Genomic DNA, 12547 nt, shown 5'->3' on the forward strand with positions numbered 1-12547 from the left:
ATATCCCCAACCATGCATGCAATGCTAAACTTTCAATGCCATAGTCAACTTTATCATGATTATAAAAACCATTGTTTCCCCCTGTAAGTTGAAAAAAAAATCAATAAAGTGCAAGAAAGGAGGGAGAGGAGATGGCACAATAATTATCTGTGTCTCAGTGAGACTCATAGAAACAGTGACATGATGGTGTTCCTAATTATGAGGAGGGGACTCACCCAGTCACATCTACAGTGCTTTTCCTTATAAATCTCTGTGAACACAGAATCAGCTCAGTCAGGATTAGCAATCAGCAACAGGTCCTGGTTTTGATATATGAATAGTTATAACCTTATAAAAGGTTTTCCTTGTGAAAACCTTCAGTGCTTACATCCTCAGTAGAAATAAGGTTGCTGGGAGATTTCTCTTCTTAGCAACAAGTGATAAAGGAAATGACAATTACACTATTGAGGTTTCCCAAAGAACTTTGCAGTCATTAACTGAGGGTATATTAATTGGATGGATCAATTCCAGATACAGAACATTGGGAAACATACCATTTGGATACTTCTTGAACAAGACGTTAAACAATAGTTAGAATGTAGCAGTTGTAGTAATTACTGAAAAAATTGCAATGCGTTTTTATAATTAAATGTTACTTTTCATACACAGTATTGTATAATATTTTCATAAATGGTTTGCATGTTTAGTAAAAACCAGAAAATGCTCAATTACAAAAATTAAAATAATTTTGTTATACAAATTTGGAAATAAAAACATTATACGCTGAAATTAGTCAAATCCAATTGCTACATCTCAGGGAACTTCTGGAAAGTTAGAACACATACTCTTTTGGATGTGTTTTCTTGTTTTTCTTTAAGGACTTCTACCTGTTTGGTTGTGTTTTCCTGTTTTTCTTTAAGGACTTGTAACTCTTTAGCAGTGTTCTCCTGTATTTCTTTAAGTGAGTTATTAAAGTCCTTCTTGATGTCCTCCCCCATCATCATGAGATATGCTTTTAAATCTGGGTCTAGCTTTTCGGTTGTGTTGGGGTGCCCAGGACTAGGTGGGGTGGGAGTGCTGCGTTCTGATGATGGTGAGTGGTCTTGGTTTCTGTTAGTAGGATTCTTACTTTTGCCTTTTGCCATCTGGTATTCTCTGGAGCTAGTTGTTATAGTTGTCTCTGGTTAGAGCTTGTTCCTCAGGTAATTATGTTAGCCTCTATCAGCAGACCTGGGAGACTAGCTCTATCCTTAGTTTCAGTGGTCAGAGTACTCTCTGCATGCAAGCTCTCCTCTTGCAAGGAAGGTGCCCAGATATCTGGTGTTCGAACCTGCCTCCTGGCAGAAGTTGTGTTCCACTCACCAGAGGTCTTAAGATCCCGTGGAGGGTCCTGTGAGGACCTTGGGGGTGTCCAGAAACTCCACGCACAAGGAACTCCACTGCTGGAGTGAACCAGAAGGGACTTCTGCCCCTGCTCAGGCTGGGTTAGAGATGGCCTAGTCGGCCATCACTGGAAAGAGAGGCCCATTGGACACGCAAACTTTATGTGCCCCAGTACAGGGGAATGCCAGGGCCAAAAAATGGGAATGGGTGGGTAGGGAAGTTGGGGGGGGAGGGTATGGGGGACTTTTGGGATAGCATTCTAAATGTAATTGAGGAAAATATGTAATAATTAAAAAATATTTTAAAAAAAATAAGAAAAACCAAAAAAAAAAAAAAAAAGAACACATATTCTTAACCTGTGGATTTTTCACACTGTATTTTACACTCTTCTATAAATTGTGTCTTTATGCCAAAACGAACAAACAAAAATCTACAACAGAGGTAAAACTAGGAAAATGATTAGTTTTGTGTCCTTATTCATAATAATTATCTTGAAAATACTACATTTCACCAAACCCTAGCCTTCACACAGAGGTACAGCCAGCAACTCCTCTGATGCCTGGCTTGGACAATAACTTTGCTACTTTCATTATTGCATTCTCAAAATAGCCCTATTGTCTCACAAAATCACACATGAACATACTACTATGATATTAAAAGTTAAATATAAAAATGTTTAATTTTTCTTGGAGAAAGTAGACATTTTGTTGTAGATGTAATAGAATAGCTTATAGTGGGAAACTCATGTGCATTTGAAGTAAAAATATTTCAACAAAGCATAGAGACTAGTTTGGCCTACAGTAGAAGGTTCACATAGAAACTCTTCAGCCTTAAAATATAACCCAAAGATAAAGATTGCAGAGTAGAGTGCTAGCTTCCAGAGATGGGGTCCTGACAATGGTAAGATATTGATTAGAGAGCACAGAGTTGCAACTGGGAGAAATATATGATAAACACCAAAAGTAGATAATGTGTCATTACTTCTTGTGAGTCCACATTATCCTGTCCACATGACTTGGCTTAGAAGTCTGTAGTGTCTTAATCTTCTCTTCTGCTACAGTAACTTTGGTGAATTCCAAACCCAGATTAAAAAGCACAAATATTTCCACGTAATATTTTCTGTATTTAGACTGAAATCTAGATGTTCAGCCTGTGTATACTTTACAACCCTTTTCTTCTGGATGCAGGTTGGCCTAAAACTATCCTTTGTCTCCCAGTGCCAGACTCACAGATGTGTAACATCATAGCCATCTGACTCTATGAAGTTTATTAGTACAAATGCATCATATAGTTAGAGCCAAATAAATACTGTTTGTAATTTTGTTGGTATCTTATTTCATTAGTATAATGATTTCAAATCTCATCCATGCTAAGGCATGTCAGACTTTCCTTCCTTTTAACAGAATAATATGTTATTGCATAAATGTATGTGTGCTGTGTATGAGAGAAAGACAGACAGACACACACAAACACACAGAGAGGGGGGAGGGAGGGGAAGGAAGAGGAGAGAGAAAGATAAAGAGAGACAAATAGAGACACAGACAGACACAGAGAGGGGGAGGAAGGAAAACAAGAAAGGAAGGGAGGGAAGAAGAGAGGGAGGGAGGAAGGGAGGAAAGGAAGGAAAGAAGGAGGGAGGGGGAGGGAGGGAGGGAGGAAGAGAGGGAAGGAAAGAGGGAGGGAAGGAGGGAGAGGGAGGGAGGGAGGGAGAGAGAGAGGCCACATGGCTCTAGAAGTTTTGTAAATCTCTGGATCCTTTCTACAACTGAGACTTGATATCTTGGTTCTTTATAGCTTCTTGCATTTAATAGTCTTAGCTCCTCGTTCCCCTTCTCATTTTTTTTTTAATATTTGCCCAATCTGTACTTCTAGCCTTTCCTTAGAACTTTTCGTTCAACTACTAGCTGTTGTGTGAGCTAAGAATTCACAGGCCTGGGAATCCAGGAGACATCAACCATGGGAGTCCCTCTCTAGCCTGTCACCTGCCACCTGCCACTTCCTGTTGTTGGATGACCTCAGATTAGAAGTTCAGGATTTCCTCATGTCTTAGGTCTTAGTGTTTCTGCTTAGCTTGATCTACACATGATAAAGACTTCCAGTAAGCAATAAAAATGCTTTTAAGAAAGGCTTTTATTGGGCTTAATGTTGCTACACCAAAGATGAAGTACATAGCAGACACCTCCAGGACTAGAGCACCATGCCTGAGAAATAGCCTGCTTTACAGTGAGGAAAGGGGCCTGGCACACAATGCTCAGTTGAGAACTCCACTAATCATAGCCTTACACTGGCATAGTATGCAGCATCACCAGTTACCATCCATCCACAAACACCAGTCACAAGCCTCCCTTACAAGCTGCCTTGCTTTCCATCAGCTGTGGGCTTTCTGAGAAGTCAGTGAGGAAGTGCCCCTTTCCTACCCTGGGTGAGAACATATGCCTAATGAGCAGAATTATCTAGAGCTCATTGAGGCATGGACATCCAAATGTATTGCTTGATGGCAGGAGCTATAATGTGCATCAAGGCCTCTCAAGCAGATGATTTTGTTTCAATAGTCCCATGACCATAGTGGTCTTTGTAACCAGAGTGGGGTTTCTTCAAAGACCATGGAGTGTTCAAAATAGTCTGACTCTAGTCAGTTGCCAAAGACAGTGCTATTTGGCATGTTGTTCCAGGATCAAGGCAATCAGGAAAGACAGAAGTGTGTATTCATTTTGCTGTTCATTAATTCACAGAAACATTAATGAAGAGGCAGGAAGAAAAGCTTGGGTTCAGAAACCTAAGTGTTTATGTGTATTGCAGTAAATTAATAGTAAAATATGGTAATTAATGATTTAGTATGCTAATGGCCATTTCTACTGAAATACATTAAACATGAAAGAGGAAATGAATAAACCCATTTTGAATGCTGATCACTATAATAATTGTATACATGAGGAATGAAGCTAAGTGTTCACAGTGGTGACAATGACAAATTAATATGCTAGAGTGGTAAAACTGAGTCGGTATAATTCTCAAAAGCTCAGATAGTCAAATCCTTCCAGTTCCTTTAGTATTATGTCTTTAAAGGAATGGTCAAACATAATGAGAACCAATGACACAGCATCTCCTAGGTTGACGTGAGAATGGGAAAACCTTAAATAAACTTGGCAAGGTCCCAGAAAAGGAAAGAAGTTAGAAATATATACCACAACATACTACTGCCTTTAAGGTTTAATGTATAGATTTGGTTATGTTAAGAGCAGGCACATGTGGGAAGGAGAGGTACTGTAACATCTGTGGTACCAACACTGAGCTGGCTGACTTATAGTTCATCCATAATGTATTAAGATGAGGGAGATAAAGATTACTACTGACTAAGGAAACAAGATGCCTTTTATCTGCTTTCATAAAGTTAAGTTGACAGTTTCAATTAAATTGAATCTAGTAACTGTGCATTTGAACTTAGATAAATAAGATATTCTCTATAGAAAGCAGAAAAAAAAAACGGTGACTCCAAAGATATGCAGAACTTGTGGATCTGTCCCTCACATAGCAAAAAGGTCTCTGTAGTTATAACTCTCGGTAAAGACCTTCTAATGGGGAGATAGTTTCAGACTGTCTAGTTGAGCCTCATCTAATAATTAGTTCATATTGTGTTAGAAAAGTTCAACATTAGAAGGAGGAGAGGCAAAACACAAGGAATTCAAGGTTATGAAAGTAGAAAAGAAACAAACAAATATAAGAACACCAAATTTATCCAAGTCCCTAGAATAAAATTAGCATTTCAATGCCTTGACTTAATCTAATGAGATAAATGTTGGATCTCAGGCCAACATAAGTACATATAATAAGTTTGCTATTTAAGCTTTTCAATTTATAATTGTTTGTTCAATTAATAAAAACACTTCCTGAAATATAAGTAATAGAATACAGATACATGAGATAGCTTAAATATATGAAATAGAAAATATTCTTACTTATTTCTATTGACTATACTACACAATTTTTGGTAAATCCAGATAACTATAAAATATAACTTTTAAATACTAGGTTGTCTCCTAAAAAAGAGTGTGGAGTCTAAATATTTAACAAGTAGAAGATAATGTAAGTTATGTAAAGAATTTTAGCTGTACTGAAATTCACAAGAATATAATATTAGAGAGAAGATGCATTTGAATTTGTAGTATTGGATAATGCTTCTTTCTGAATAGGAAGGTATCATATGGAATAGAATATGAAAGATTTCCTTGTTAACAGTAAGTAGGAAAATTAGCTAGCATTAAAAGCAAAGTTTTGAATTTTCACTTCTTTTTTGTTTTGTTTTGTTTTGTTTTGTTTGAGACAGGGTTTCTCTGTATAGTCCTGGCTATCCTGGAACTCACTCTGTAGACCGAGCTGGCCTCGAACTCAGAAATTCTCCTGCCTCTGCCTCCCAAGTGCTGGGATTAAAGGGGTGTACCACCATGCCCGGCTTGAATTTTCACTTCTTTATAATTCACTTCTTTATATAATAGATCATCGATTAACAGCTTTTTACTTTCTCAAAATAAATTCAATAAATCCCTGAGGCAGATTTGTGTTAGAACCTGAAACCTGGTTTCCATTCAACAGAACATGTGTTCATCGCATTTTCAATAAGAAACAGACAATGAGACCTTAAGCAGAAGACTTTTGGGGATGTTGAGATGATTTCCAGCCAACAGCAACAAAAGGTAATAAACTCTACTGAACTATGTGAGCTATTCATTTTCCTAACAAATGGTCCCATTAACACAGGTCTTCCCTGAACCTCTTTAGATTCTTGGTCACCTGGCTTATACTCTGCTTTTATAACGCAACTCTAGCCCAGCAGCTGGAGAACCAGTGTGCTGTGGAATTGTTAACTTTCATGTTACATATTACCAGTGTTTTGTGAATATAATATTGAATGAAAATTGGTTGATAAAGTAGGTAAGTTTCACAAGATGTATTTAAACCATGCATTTATGCAGTAGCTTGAAGAGTGCACTTATATGCCATAAAAGATAACAATGGTATATATTTCTAGATATAATTCATTTGGAATCAAGCAGCAAAGTAGCTGTGCTAAATCTATATCTCAGAAAATATTATTGGCAACATGGAAAAGCTCTTTGGACAAGCAGGCCCTTGGTCCTATGAAGGTTCGATGCCCCAGTGTAGGGGAATGCCCGGGCCAGGAACCAGGAGTGGGTGTGTTGGTGAACAGGGGGAGGGGGAAGGGATGGGGGTTTTCAGAGGAGAAACCAGGAAAGAGGATAACATTTGAAATATAAAAAGAAAATAGGTAATTAACAAAAGAAAGCAATTCTTCTTAGAAAACTCCAGAGAGAGAGAGAGAGAGAGAGAGAATTTTCCATGTACAAAGCAATGGAAGAATAGGATTTTTTAGCTCTACCACATATGGCAGGAATCCAGAATCACGTTATAGACACATTAGTCTTATTCTTGTTGCCACAAGCAAGACACACAGCAACATGGGTGTCTTAGTCAGGGTTTATATTCCTGCACAAACATCATGACCAAGAAGCAAGTTGGGGAGAAAAGGGTTTATTCGGCTTACACTTCCATACTGCTGTTCATCACCAAAGAAAGTCAGGACTGGAACTCAAGCAGGTCAGGGAGCAGGAGCTGATGCAGAGGCCATGGAGGGATGTTCTTTACTGGCTTACTCAGCTTGCTTTCTTATAGAACCCAAGACTACCAGCCCAGAGATGGTCCCACCCACAAGGGGCATTTCCCCCTTGATCACTAATTGAGAAAATGCCTTACAGTTGGATCTCATGGAGGCGTTTCCTCAACTGAAGCTCCTTTCTCTGTGATAACTCCAGCTGTGTCAAGTTGACACAAAACTAGCCAGTACAATGGGGTAGACAGAGTAGTAAGAATTTTGAAGTATCTCCTAGGAAAATTTCAAAGCCAACTTCATCAGCAGTGACAATGGAAGGACATGTGACTAATATAGTCAAGACCATGTGAAGACAATTACATCTTAAAAATACAATAAGTTGGGGAACAGACAGCTACTGTTCTCACCAATATATTTATCTATGAGGTCACTGTGGACTTACTGAAGTATTCTAATGACATCTTCTCTAGAAATTGGACAGGTGGCCAAAACTCTCACCAAATCTATTCAAGGTTTGCTCATTGCACATGTAAGCCGAGCCCTCACGTAAATTTGTTACTTCATGTAACTCTTAGGGAATTTCATGTGCTACAAGCTTTGGAATAAAGCCAGTGCCTAAATGTGGGTCTTTATGGATTCTGTGCAAACATCATGAAAACATGGGAAGTGAGGCTGCTGCACGATTTTACTACTTAGCCATGAACCCATTAATCATATGTCAGCAGCTCTGGCATTGATTCTAGACCTGGATTTTCCTTACCAGCTTGTAAAGTACTTTGGGGCTAGAAAAGATGTTAAAAGTTAAACTGTAAATGCACAAATGAAGAAAACATAAAATTTAAACTATAGATATTCACATACATGTGTATATACTATTTGCATTGTTATACATTTTTGACGCTGTCACTATTCAGATATGAATTTTTATAGAATTAGCTGCATGTGTGTATTTTCCTTACAAGATGGAGATTCATATATACAAAGGCGCCACTAATTTTTTTTTTCCTTTTGGTGAAAAGATTTGTTGTATAGCCCAGGTTGGTCTTGAACTTGTGAAGATTCTGTTTCTGCCTTCTGAGTGCTTAGATTAGAGGCATGCACCACCATGACTATTGTTAACTGACTTTTAATTCATAATTTTTTTCTTTTTATGAAAGAATTTAATAAATACTGTAGTCCTGCCCCCCAGTTTGGGTTGAGTTGAAAGCTTGAGTTTATGTGTTGCTTAGATTATGTCATGGTTCACATGGTTCATGTGGAGAAGTACCATTGAGTGTGCCTGTTTTGACTTGATGGTTTTATTTTGGAGAATTCTAGTAAACTGGATGTGTTTTCAGAGGTATTTTTGCTTTTTCATTTTTTGTTATGACATTGTTATACATAACTTTATGATCGATAGATGAACATCTGATGTTCTTCCTTCTAGCACTCAAAATAATTTTCCCTAGCTTTAAAAGAACTGGATTCTTTGTAGTTAATCTTGCAAATGGAGGTTTGATTTTAAGCTGACTTCTGACTTAAATAGGCAACTAAAGAACGCTGAGAGTGGAGGAAATAATCTTCCTCAAAGAAGAACACACCAATTGGTTATACCATCGTTCCTAAAAATGTCGATACAAGTGTGAGGAGCCGCCCTCACATTTGCCATTATAAGATGGCACTGACAGCTGTGTTCTAAGTGGTAAACATAGTCTGCACACATGCAGGGGCAGTTTTCCCACCATGTGTTCTGCCTTTCCCGTGATGACAACTGGGCCGATGGGCTGCAGCCAATCAGGGAGTAATACGTCCTAGGTGGAGGATAATTCTCCTTAAAAAGGGATGGGGTTTCGCCATTCTCTTCCTTGCTCTCTTGCTTCTTACACTCTTGCTCCTGAAGATGTAAGCAATAAAGTTTTGCCGCAGAAGATTCTGGTTTGCTGTGTTCTTCCTGGCCGGGCGTGAGAACGCGTCTATTAACAATTGGTGCCGAATTCCGGGACGAGAAAAAACTCGGGACTGGCGCAAGGAAGATCCCTCATTCCAGAACCAGAACTGCGGGTCGCGGTAATAAAGGTTCCCGTAAAGCAGACTGTTAAGAAGGATTCAACTGTATGAATTCAGAACTTTTCAGCTGGGGAACGAGAGTACCAGTGAGTATAGCTTTACGAGGTAAGCCTGGCCTTGAACTTTCTAAGGAAATTCAAGACAGTCTATCAGAAGTAAAGTGGAAAATGTTTGGCCTTGAACTTTGTCTAGTGTTAGAAGCCCTTTTGTTCCTTTTCACATGTCAACAAGTGGTTAAGGCAGGGCGAATTCTAGACGAAATTAAAGTCAATCTATCAGAAGTAAAGCGGGGAGAGAGAGTAGGAGCAAAGAGAAAATATGGTACACAAACTAAGTATACAGGCCTTTCCAAGGGTCTTGAACCCGAGGAAAAGTTAAGGTTAGGTAGGAATACCTGGAGAGAGATTAGAAGAAAAAGAGGAAAAAGGGAAAAGAAAAAAGATCAATTAGCGGAGGTCTCTAGGAAAAGGAGCCTGTGCTCATCGCTGGATGGGCTCGGGGAGCCAGCTCTTGGTAGCTCTGAATCAGATGATGAATTCTCCTCTGAAGAAACAGACTGGGAGGAAGAAGCAGCTCATTATGAGAAAAAAGGGTACCAGCCAGGTAAAGTGCTAGCTAATCAGTTAAGGAAGCCAAAAGCGGCTGGCGAAGGCCAGTTTGCTGATTGGCCTCAGGGCAGTCGGTTTCAAGGTCCGCCCTATGCTGAGCCCCCGCCCTGCGTAGTGCATCAGCCCTGCGCAGAGAGGCAATGGACAGAGAGGCAATGCGCAGACTCGTTCATTCCAAAGGAGGAACAAAGGAAAATACAACAGGCATTTCCGGTCTTTGAAGGAGCCGAGGGTGGGCGTGTCCACGCTCCGGTAGAATATGTGCAAATTAAAGAGCTTGCCGAGTCGGTCCGTAAATATGGAATCAATGCTAATTTTACCTTGGTGCAGTTAGACAGGCTCGCCGGCATGGCACTAACTCCTGCCGACTGGCAAATGATTGCAAAAGCCGCTCTCCCTAGTATGGGCAAATATATGGAATGGAGAGCTCTTTGGCATGAAACTGCACAAGCGCAGGCCCGAGCAAACGCTGCTGCTTTAACTCCAGAGCAGAGAGATTGGACTTTTGACTTGTTAACGGGTCAGGGAGCTTATTCTGCTGATCAAACAAACTACCATTGGGGAGCTTATGCCCAGATTTCTTCCACGGCTATTAGGGCCTGGAAGGCGCTCTCCCGAGCAGGTGAAACCACTGGTCAATTAACAAAAGTTGTCCAGGGACCTCAGGAATCCTTCTCAGATTTTGTGGCCAGAATGACAGAGGCAGCAGAGCGTATTTTTGGAGATTCAGAGCAAGCCGCGCCTCTGGTAGAACAGCTAATCTATGAGCAAGCCACACAGGAGTGCCGAGCAGCCATAGCCCCAAGAAAGAACAAAGGTTTACAAGACTGGCTCAGGGTTTGTCGGGAGCTTGGGGGACCTCTCAGCAATGCAGGTTTAGCGGCTGCCATCCTTCAATCCCAAAACCGCTCCATGGGCAGAAATAATCAGAGGACATGTTTTAATTGCGGAAAGCCTGGGCATTTTAAGAAAGATTGCAGAGCTCCAGATAAAAAGGGGGGGACTCTCACTCTTTGCTCTAAGTGTGGCAAGGGTTATCATAGAGCCGACCAGTGTCGCTCTGTGAGGGATATAAAGGGCAGAATTCTTCCCCCACCTGATAGTCAATCAGCTTATGTGCCAAAAAACGGGTCATCGGGCCCTCGGTCCCAGGGCCCTCAAAGATATGGGAACCGGTTTGTCAGGACCCAGGAAGCAGTCAGAGAGGCGACCCAGGAAGACCCACAAGGGTGGAGCCTATACCATCCTTGCCCCCTGGAACCATGGGCCTTATTCTCGGCCGGGGTTCACTCACCTTGCAGGGCTTAGTAGTCCACCCTGGAGTTATGGATTGTCAACATTCCCCTGAAATACAGGTCCTGTGCTCAAGCCCTAAGGGCGTTTTTTCTATTAGTAAAGGAGATAGGATAGCTCAGCTGCTGCTCCTCCCTGATAATACCAGGGAGAAATCTGCAGGACCTGAGATAAAGAAAATGGGCTCCTCAGGAAATGATTCTGCCTATTTGGTTGTATCTTTGAATAATAGACCTAAGCTCTGCCTTAAGATTAACGGAAAAGAGTTTGAAGGCATCCTTGATACCGGAGCAGATAAAAGTATAATCTCTACACATTGGTGGCCCAAAGCATGGCCCACCACAGAGTCATCTCATTCATTACAGGGCCTAGGATATCAATCATGTCCCACTATAAGCTCCGTTGCCTTGACGTGGGAATCCTCTGAAGGGCAGCAAGGGAAATTCATACCTTATGTGCTCCCACTCCCCGTTAACCTCTGGGGAAGGGATATTATGCAGCATTTGGGACTTATTTTGTCTAATGAAAATGCCCCATTGAGAGGGTATTCAGCTAAAGCAAAAAATATCATGGCAAAGATGGGTTATAAAGAAGGAAAAGGGTTAGGACGTCAAGAGCAAGGAAGGACAGAGCCCATATCACCTAATATCTAATGATTGGGCAGTTTTAGTTACCTCCTTTTCAGGACAAATAGATAACCATTATCCAAAACATCCACTTTTACAGTTTGTCCAAAATCAATCTGTTGTGTTTCCACAAATAACGGTAAGAAGCCCACTTAAAAATGGGATTGTGGTATATACTGATGGATCAAAAACTGGTATAGGTGCCTATGTGGCTAATGGTAAAGTGGTATCCAAACAATATAATGAAAATTCACCTCAAGTGGTAGAATGTTTAGTGGTTTTAGAAGTTTTAAAAACCTTTTTAGAACCCCTTAATATTGTGTCAGATTCCTGTTATGTGGTCAATGCAGTAAATCTTTTAGAAGTGGCTGGGATGTGAACAAAAGTTTCCAGGATTATGCGTTACTTCCATTCAGTATGAGAAATTTACTAGGGCAGCTAATTTGTTAAAAAGTCTTTCTCAGTATATGTTACAGAATTGGATGGCTGAATTTGAACAGACCCTTCGGGAATTGAGACTTGCCATCATTCAGGTCAACTCCAAGCGCTTGGACCTGTCCCTGATCAAAGGATTACCCAATTGGATCTCCTCAGCATTTTCCTTCTTTAAAGAATGGGTGGGATTGATATTATTTGGAGATACACTTTGCTGTGGATTAGTGTTGCTTCTTTGATTGGTCTGTAAGCTTAAGGCCCAAACTAGGAGAGACAAGGTGGTTATTGCCCAGGCGCTTGCAGGACTAGAACATGGAGCTTCCCCTGATATATCTATGCTTAGGCAATAGGTCGCTGGCCACTCAGCTCTTATATCCCACGAGGCTAGTCTCATTGCACGGGATAGAGTGAGTGTGCTTCAGCAGCCCGAGAGAGTTGCACGGCTAAGCACTGCAATAGAAGGGCTCTGCGGCATAAAATGAGCCTATTCTAGGGAGACATGTCATCTTTCAAGAAGGTTGAGTGTTCAAGTGTCCTTCCCCCCAGGAAAA

General features: G+C 40.6%; 1 long non-coding RNA gene across 1 annotated transcript in view; it reads left to right on the top strand.

Annotated features, from left to right (window-relative positions):
• Gm40146 overlaps window positions 1–12547 on the top strand; it is a 77007-nt gene that overhangs the window by 12061 nt on the left and 52399 nt on the right. Inside the window, exon 3 of the long non-coding RNA XR_867626.1 lies at window positions 5953–6053. This is a non-coding gene — a long non-coding RNA (predicted gene, 40146). The remainder of the gene's footprint in view (window positions 1–5952; window positions 6054–12547) is intronic.

This window comes from Mus musculus, chromosome 3 (genome assembly GCF_000001635.26).
Source record: "Mus musculus strain C57BL/6J chromosome 3, GRCm38.p6 C57BL/6J".
In the NCBI taxonomy this organism is placed as follows: domain Eukaryota; kingdom Metazoa; phylum Chordata; class Mammalia; order Rodentia; family Muridae; genus Mus; species Mus musculus.